Consider the following 9,983-nt stretch of genomic DNA (forward strand, 5'->3'; position numbering starts at 1 on the left):
AAGATGAATCTATGGAGGTGTTTATGGACTGTATGGACAATAATTTTGATTATTGGTGTCGGGGATTGCGAGGTAGATTGTTGAACAATTAGAAGCAGGCTGCAAATATCGAGGAGGAGTGTTGAATTGTAACGATATTTTTGCACTTGCATCCTTTTGCTGGCGTTTTGGCCCACGCTCCCCTCACCATAGATGCATAAAGTAAAACAAAGAAATCATAAATGTATTCAGTTGACACCCAATCGGTTACCAATAAACATCGGTTTTATTGACGGGAAATAATATCTTTTTCTTTCTGCAACTCCGTTTCGGTTATTCCCCGGTCTCGTTGGACATTCCACTGTGCCTGTTCTGTCGTAGTTATATCGGCAGATTCCAACAAGATGTTTATCGAAGCGCTAGGGTTAAAGCAGGCATTTTCGTCTTTTCGTCATAATCTCAAAAACCAATATAAGAGACACATATTTGCCAAACTCATCCGTACCAAAACATAACCTCAATAGAAACGTTCTGCTATACATCGAATATTTTTTTCACATGGTTGGCATTAATTAATTTCTATGTTAACCTGAACTTTCACAGCTTTTGAAATACCACCTGAATTTTCTTTGATTTTTTGTGGATTTTTTCGTGGGGTTAACTCATAGTTTCATTGACGCTAAAGGTCTTAATCAACTAAAACCCAACCGTGTAAAAAAAGAACTGCAGGTGTTGTAGAGTTCTAGCAAATGGACATTGCTATCGTTGGTTTTAGCCCCTACGGATGGACGGAAATACCTGCCGTGTCCCTACTTCCACTTTTCCATCACCTCACGTACGTCCATCAAGATAATCCCATTGTTCCTCCCGACACAAATCGCCTCACAACACGTCCTAGCCCTATAATGCAAAAATAAATCAACCATCGAATTAAAAAAATCGCTGGAAATGATGAAAATACAGGAAATATAATGAAGGATGTTTTTAATATTAATTATTTGTCTTATAAGCCGTGTTAGAGTAAAATCAGGAGTGATTCAAATCGTTCGGGGCTGTTAGTTTGAATATGAATCTGAATCATGCACTTTCCCAGCAGTGGCTCAAGATTCATTTTTATAACAGTCGAGATTCAAAAGCTTAAAACTGTTATACCGCTCAGTTCTATTTTCAGCAGATTTGAATCGCGAATGAATCACGAGATTCAAATATTTTTCAATTGTTTTGGTGCATGAATGCGTCATTTTATGTACGGATCAATCCACTTTGCATTTACCGCGCCTTCCTCAGCAGTAACATAATCATTTCATTTAATGGAAAAACAATCAAACATGAATAGAACACTGCTGGGGAAGACTGTGAGTTAGTTCTATTTTGGCTCATATTCAAACTAGAAAAGTATTCGAAAATTTGCAACCAAACTGAATCACTACTGATTTCACTCTTAAAGTGTTCAATTAGGAACCTCTGGTCTAAACCATTCTGCATAACAAGTGCAGTGATGGCCGAGCAAAAAAAAAATCGAGATAATAATAAGCTGTTTACTTGTACTTTGTATCATCTCTCCCATCAACACCTGGGGCGTGAGAAAAAAATTCAAACATTTTATAGAGGCTACACGCCATCCATGTGATGATTGACAACAAAGGTGAATATTATGGATCATGCTTGAAGAATGAAAAATCAGACACAAATGATGCTAATTCATAATGTGCAAATGAGTGCAACGATAAGGTGGAAGCTTATAAACGGCCCATTAGCTGGCTAAACTGTTGATGGGAAATAACTCATTAACTCCGCCAAATGGTTACTTGGTATTCACGTATGAATGAAAATACAGGTAGATAAAAACTTCACAGATAAATTACATTATCATAGGCAACCTCTATATAAGTGAGCAATCACTCCTCATTAAACTACTTATAGTCATACATATTATCTTCAGCACATTTTTCAGATTAACGATAGGAATAATTATTAGAGAAATCAGATCTCGGGCAGCCTGGCGCTGGAATAATTCTAAATTTACCGTAATCTAAGGCTAATTGACCACTTTCAAATGATTTTGTACACAATGTAATGCAAACATGATCAAAACAAATTCCTTAAACAGTGTCGCACCGATTTCTGAATATAGTATTTACTTTGTGTTCCTCAAATTTGGTTTTTATTTGTTTGAAAAATTTAAAAGTTAGATGTATGTAGATGTATATGTATGTAGATGTATATAGTCACGCATAGTTATAGTTACAAGTCGCAAAAATATTAATATTATTTATCAACGGTAATGTGAAGTTGTGTATCGTAAAATAATAAATAAATTATTCTTAATTTCACGCTTCACAGAGTCAATAAATCAAGAATATTACGATTGGTATCGTAAGATGGAAAACAACACAAACATCTAGCAACCAGCAACATCTCTCGGCTGCGGTTTAGTCAATTTCCGATTCATCACACAGATCAGCTGGATCGACCCCCTTAGAACCAGTTTACTCATGACTGGCGCTCCCGGCACGTGGCTTTTCTGCATACTGGGCGATAATGTGTACCGGTCATTTTATGATAAGATAATCGTTAGTAGGCAACCATTCAAACACGATTCATAAAGTAATACAGAAAACATGTCAACAAATGTCTTAAGATGAGTTTAGTACTTTACATTTAATACCACCACGTTTTGTAATCTTTGCAAAAAGTGAGTGTGAGTGTAAGGTCGTCTTCAGTGTCTCGTACTTGACTTGACGTGAAGAAATAATCCCAGCTTACACTATTTAGACTACATTAGGTACCAAATCTAATCTTATTTAACTAATTTATTTACCTATGCAACTAATTACCTTATTGCTTATAAGTAGAAACATTAAGAACCACGAGCTGCCGTTTCCCTGATCCATATTCAACAGCGCTGTTTGTACCTGTCGGTAGATTTTCAAATTCTCAGCTACATCAAGTTTCCACAAGGAAGAGACATTTCTCAAGGCTCTATAAACCGTAATCATTATGATAATGACGATGATTTTATTCAATACTAATACTAATAAAGTTTTGAACTAAATTCAATATTTTGGGGCTATTTGTCGACTTACCTCCATCAATGCATATTCATTACATGTTTATATAAATTTTTCACTTATCCAAATTAACAACTGCTGAGGAATTGCTGGAAAAACGCTGAAAACTGCTTTTTTCCTTGGCCGACAATCGCATTTTTATCGAACGCATACTAACTCCGAGCAAATACATACACACGCACTTGATTTTTCACTTGATCTTTTTCCACTGCATCCTTGATTTTATCACTCCTAAAACATATTCACTAACTGAGTTTCACATTTTTCTTCAATCTTGACTATACTAATTAATTCACTTCACGTCCAAAAACTGTCGAAAACTGCTTTCCAAAAATCGAAGTGAGAGGCAAATTTGACAACTGTATTGCGAATGCAATAAATTGCGGAAGACTCAAATACTAGCGCAATAAGTGAAATGGTGAGTACAAAATCTACGCGATGCAACTTCATTCAATCCGAACAATACAGCGTATACGGCAGCCAACACGCAAACAAAGGCGTGCATACACAAGAAAATAATCATCTCTTCACCGTTGCCAAATCATTGCTGTTTGTCGAATTGAACATATAAACCAAAAATAAATATTTAAACATATTATGTAAGCTTCTGTTACATTTCAGTGTAGCAGGCAGGAATATCTTCTCTATCTATCTTCTATATAATAAAAAATAAATGTTCGTATCCTATTTATTTATTACCAGACGAAGACCGGAGCCATTCAGCTCGGCCAATGGCTGCACGTCGCCAACCACGCTGTCGGTGGAGGGTCCGCAAATCGTCCTCCACCTGATCGATCCACATTTCCCGCTGTGCACCTCGCCTTCTTGTTCCCGTCGGATCGTTGTCGAGAACCATTTTCACCGGATTACTGTCCAACATTCAGGCTACGTACCCGGCCCACCGCAGTCGTCCGATTTTCGCGGAGTGAACGATGGATGGTTCTTCCAACAGCTGATGCAACTCGTGGTTCATTCGCCTCCTCCACGTACCGTCCGCGATCTGCACCCCACCATAGATGGTACGCAGCACTTCCCTTTATACCAGTGCGCGTTGGTTCTCCACGTGTCTGTAAAGAACGACCGGTCTAATAAGCGTTTTGTAGATAGTCAGTTTGATACGGCGGCGAACTCTTTTGCTGAGTCCAAAGTACTACGATTTCCTGCCATGATACGTCTTCGAATTTTTTTGCTGGTATCGTTATCGAAGGTCATCAGTGAGCCCAAGTACACGAATTCTTCAACCACCTCTTCCTATCATGTACTTCGTCTTCGACGTGTTGATGACTAGTCCAATCCATTTAGCTTCGCTTTCCAGTCTGATGTAGGCTTCCTCCATCCTCTCAAAGTTACGTGCCATAATATCAATAAACCAAATAACTGAACGGACTTCGTGAAAATCTAACCACTCGTGTCAATCCCTGCCCTTCGTATTACTCCCTTCAAAGCGATGTTGAATAGCAGACACGAAAGACCATCACCTTGCCGTAACCCTCTGCACGTTTCGAAGGGACTCGAGAATGCCCCTGAAACTCGAACTACGCACATCCATCGTCGCCTTGATCAACCGTATCAGTTTATCCGAAAAGCCGAAAATGTTCGTATCCCCATAACTCGAAAACGGCTGGGTGGATTTTCCGGTTTTTCTTCATTCCTCCAGCAGATATTATGCATCTCGAGATAAAATAGAATACTGCGGTTTCCTGCTGGTTGCTTATCAGGTAATCGCAATGGTCACTAAACACAACAGAGTCAATGAAAATCTCACCCACCGCACAGTGTGCAAATTCGAGCCAAAAAACGGACGCAATTCAACCACGGTATGTACATATCTGGAGATTACCTTAAAAAAATCACAAAAATCCAAAGAATCTGATGGTGCCGACCCCTTTGCCGTTAGAATACTGGAAGTGTCCTATTTTGTCCAATTTCCCCTATAAATAGACGATTTTGCTAATGTATATGTTCTCATCAATCGAAAAGACAGAGAAAACCTTGACTTGTGTTATGGAAATATCATAATAGGCCTCCCATATATTTTTTACATTGAAATTCTTTTAATGCACAAAGCATCAATTAAAGTTCGAGAGAAAATCACTTGAATAATAAAATAAAGCCTTAGCCTCGGCCTTAGCTAATTAACAGGGAGCTGGGTAATGTCTGTTTTAGGTCAATATCCCCTATATTTAAATGAAGTTCCAATATATAGTAGAGCAAATCAATAAATAACTTAAAAAACTATATCAAGATCCTTGCATAGTATAGTGGACATATTAAAGAAAGGTTGTTTTTCTTAAGTGCATCGTCCAGTGTCCCATTCCGACAAATAGGAAATATTAAATGCATACGAACACACAAATCAAATAACTAAAGAATTTTGTGAATATCAGCGAATTATCTGGACAATAAAATATTCTTCTTCGTGTTTCTTATATATGAGAGGGTATTAAATGTGGTTCTTATCATTAATTTGTTTAGCAGTTTTGTGGCTGGTTTTGTCAAATACTTTTTTATATTTTAATGTAATAAACTAAACATATCAGATCACTATGAATTTGTGTTATTTCCACTTGCTTATTGTAGAATATTTTATTGTCCAGATGATTCGCTGATTTTCACAAAATTCTCTAGTTATTTCGATTTGTGTGTTCGTATGCATTAAAATATTTCCTAGAAGGATATTTGTCGGAATGGGACACTGGACGGTGCACTTAAGAAAAACAACCTTTCTTTTAATAGGAAAATTATTTTGTCTTCACTTGTCATAAGACGAGTTTGTACCTTCCCATTTAATTCCACCAGTTGACCACAACCTTTCTTTAATATGTCCACTATAATATGCAAGGATCTTGATATAGTTTTTTAAGTTATTTATTGATTTGCTCTACTATATATTGGAACTTCATTTAAATATACGGGATATTGACCAGACATTACCCAGCATCAGACATTACCCAGCTCCCTCCCCCCTCCCCAGCTAAGGCCGAGGCTAAGGCCTTATTTTTTTTATTCAAGTGATTTGCTAAAATTAGCACAATTCACAAATTTCTCTCGAACATTAATTGATGTTTTGTGTATTAAAAGAATTTCAATGTATAGGGGGTTTTAGGCAGAAAGAGACACTGGACGATGCACTCTAAAAAGAAAAAAAAACCTCTCTTTAATATGTTCACTAAGTAAGCAAGGATGCAAATATAATTTTCAGAGTTATTAATTGATTTGCTCTATCTATTTTTTTTTTATTTAACTATAGGGGATATTTGGCAAAATCAGACACTATTCAACCACCTAGGAAAAGTCACATTTCATTGCCCATATAATTCGCCGATTCACAAAATTTTCTCGAGCTTTCAATTTGTGTGTTCTGATAAATTGAATAAAAACGGTTCAACGTATAAGGGATATTGGACAAAATGAGACACTGGAGGGACCCTGCAAAAAAGGAATAGCCTTTTGATATGCCTACAATAGTCTTCAAGGATCTTAGTACATTTTCCAAAATGAAAATTGATTTGATGTTATACTTTTGAAAATATATTTAAATTATAGGGGGCATCAGACAAAAACAGACACTAAACATATTCCCAGTGAATTGTCCGAGGATAACACTATTTCATCGTCCTGAATTCCATAACTGACAGTAACTTATTTGATGATCTCCTCGAATCTTAAATGAGTATCATCTGAAGCATTTGATAGGGGGTATTAGACAAAATGAGACACTAATCCGTGTTCAAAAATATATGGGAGGCCTATTATGATATTTCCATAACACAAGTCAAGGTTTTCTCTGTCTTTTCGATTGATGTGAACATATGCATTAGCAAAATCGTCTATTTATAGGGGAAATTGGACAGAATAGGACACTTCCAGTATTCTTATGGCAAAGGGTCGGCACCATCAGATTCTTTGGATTTTTGTGGTTTTTAAGGTAATCTCCAGATATGTACATACCGTGGTTGAATTGCGTCCGTTATTTGTTAGAATTTGCACACTGTGCACCGTATGCACTTGCCATGATAAACACTCTCCATGTACTCAGTGACCTGGTTGCCTCTCACTAATACAATCAAACAATGCTGTCATTTCGCGAAAAGCACGTGGTTTTGTTTTGAGCGGGAAAATTCTGTCTATCTTTTAACACGGCGGCTATCTCGCCGTTTACCTTCGCTGTCGAGCCTGCGAGTGTAAGACCGCCGCAGCATTCTAGAAAAAGATAAGCGCGACAATTATGTTCGTTACAGTTTGCGACGGGTTTATACGATATTTCCTCATGCGAAAAACACGAGTGAAGTTTAGTAGGGTAAAAGACCAAATAGTGGAGGCAATAAGCACCTACTATCACTATTTAATCGCTTACACCTAATCTATATTGCATTCAAGTTACCTTGAGCGTGTATCCAAAAGCTTATTAACACTATTCTACGCCAAATGTGTTCCAACCGCTACACGGGTAAAAATCCGTTCCCAGAAATGGGAAAATAATTCATGAAACCGTCGTGTTTTCATGCTATGAAATACACCATGAATATAAATCATGATTTCATGATTTATTTTTGCGTAACGCAACTAATGCGTTACAATTTGGTTGTTAAGATCGACAGAATAAAAAAAAGTTCAACATGAGATTTAAACTCGAGCACACGGAGGGGCCCTCCTTAGCCGTGCGGTAAGAGGCGCAGCTACAAAGCAAAACCATGCTGATGGTGGCTGGGTTCGATTCCCCGTACCGGTCTAGGCAATTTTCGTATTGGAAATTGTATCGACTTCCATGGGCATAAAAGTATCATCGTGTTAGCCTCATGATATACGAATGCAAAAATGGTAACTTGGCTAAGAAACCTCGCAGTTAATAACTGTGGAAGTGCTTAATGAACACTAAGCTGCGATGCGGCTCTGTCCCAGTATGGGGATGTAATGCCAATGAGAAGAAGACACTGAGCGAGAGTCCGGCGTGCTACGTCTCAGACGTTCTTACTTCTTGGGAATGGAGTGTTCGAAGTATAACCGATTATGCATACTGTCGACTGATGAGGATTGCCTAGTACCATGAATAATGTTAAATTATAATCATGAATTATAATCATGGTTTCATGAACTGTCCTGATTCATGATTTCATGATTTTTTATTCATGCCTGTGGGTATGCATTTGTTTCCGATTAGGAAATCTATCATTGTTGCCAAAAATCATTCCTCCAATTATTGGTACAATGTTCCAATAGTTGCAGTATTTTTGAATTCGTTTCCCATTGCTTTCTTACGGGACTCGCAAATATAGGAACACTACCGCAACTATTGGTGCAAAGCCCAAAAATAAATGAGGTACATATTTGATGATAATTTACCGTTTTCGAGGATATTCCTAAGCTGTTTTCGGTTGTTTCGTACAACAACTCACCTAATCGATCAACAATTTAGGTTGCTACGATTAATCTGTAGATTATTTAGAAACTACACTACCGCAACTATAGGAACACCCACGACTATCAAAACTTTTACCCTAAATCGCGAAAAACAAAAATTAAGATTGCTATGGTAGCATGGGGAGTTCACAGCGAACATTTTCGCCTACTATACAGGACAACGTCTGCCGGGTCAGTTGTGTAACAGTAGTTGATTTTTAAACTTGTGTTCCGACTATACCTTCTTTTTATGTAACCTTGCTCATATACTCACATCATTGTACGCACACACCTATACTCATACATACAACAGAGAGAACCCAATAAATCATTCTGTACCGAGACACCAGTCTGTTAACAAGTCCAATATCAAAATTGGAGAATTGATTCCAGAAATGGTTAATTTCCGCGAGTGATTCAGGAAAGTGTATCCTCAGTACGTAGCACAATAGAAGTGCCAGTCGGATCGCATGGAATTCGGTAGTGGTGGTGGAAAACTTTTCAGGCGATTTTGACTTTGCTAAATTAAGGGAAAGTACATCGAAATTAGTTGTTGAGCAATTGAAACGATGGTTTGCAACCCATGGTATACCGAGAGTGCTGTACACCGACAATGGACCACAATATTCAGCTAGTGAGTTTGCCACGTTCAACAAGGAGTGGTCATTTGATCATATTACTTCAAGCCCACACTTTCCTGGAAGCAACGGTCTTGCTGAAAGGTTCGTGCAAACTGCCAAAAATCTACTCAAGCGATGTGCGGAGCACGGCTCTGATGTACAGTTAGCTCTACTTTTGTCACGAAACACATCAAGGAATGACGAGTGACGAGCTCGGTGGTCTAGTGGCTACCGCTTCTGCCTTATAAGCAGGAAGTCGTGGGTTCAATTCCAGGCTCGTCCCATTCCTACTTTGTATTTCTATCTTAGTTCTTTCTGTGTTTCACGTTCTACCAGAACGATTCCTACTGTTAAACCTTCAACACTAACAATCCAAAAACCTCCTGTGGCGACCTATGAGAGGTCGTAGAGTTCTCTGCATCTTTCTTAAGTAGGTGTCCAACTAACCATCCTTCCCCGTCATTCTTTTTTTATCGGAATGCGGTGTCCAAAGAGGGTGCCGCGGAGGAAAGTTTTTTATTGCCAGTCTTAGACTGAAGATGTGCTTCTAAAGCCAAATATCTTTCGCAAGTGGGAGAGCCTGCCGACAGCTGCCGACCTGAGACGAGACCTGCAAAGACGCTGCTTCTTTTCTCTTGTTTTGACACTTGTTCTTCTTTTCATCACAGTTGACCATCGAGTTTCAACTGTTTACTTGACTGTTTCACCTAAGCCCCAGGTGGACCCTTCTGAGCACAATAAAAGTGTATCCAATTCACGAAATAGTTAATTCATTTTCATAAGGATTTTTATACCGGGAACAAAACACAGCTTTATTACTGATTATTAACAAGCTAAACGGAAGGTTTGGAATACTCGTTTAAGTAAAAAAGTCTTGGTAAAACCTGAGACGAGACCTGCAAAGACGCTGCTT

Source organism: Armigeres subalbatus, chromosome 2 (genome assembly GCF_024139115.2).
Source record: "Armigeres subalbatus isolate Guangzhou_Male chromosome 2, GZ_Asu_2, whole genome shotgun sequence".
NCBI lineage: Eukaryota > Metazoa > Arthropoda > Insecta > Diptera > Culicidae > Armigeres > Armigeres subalbatus.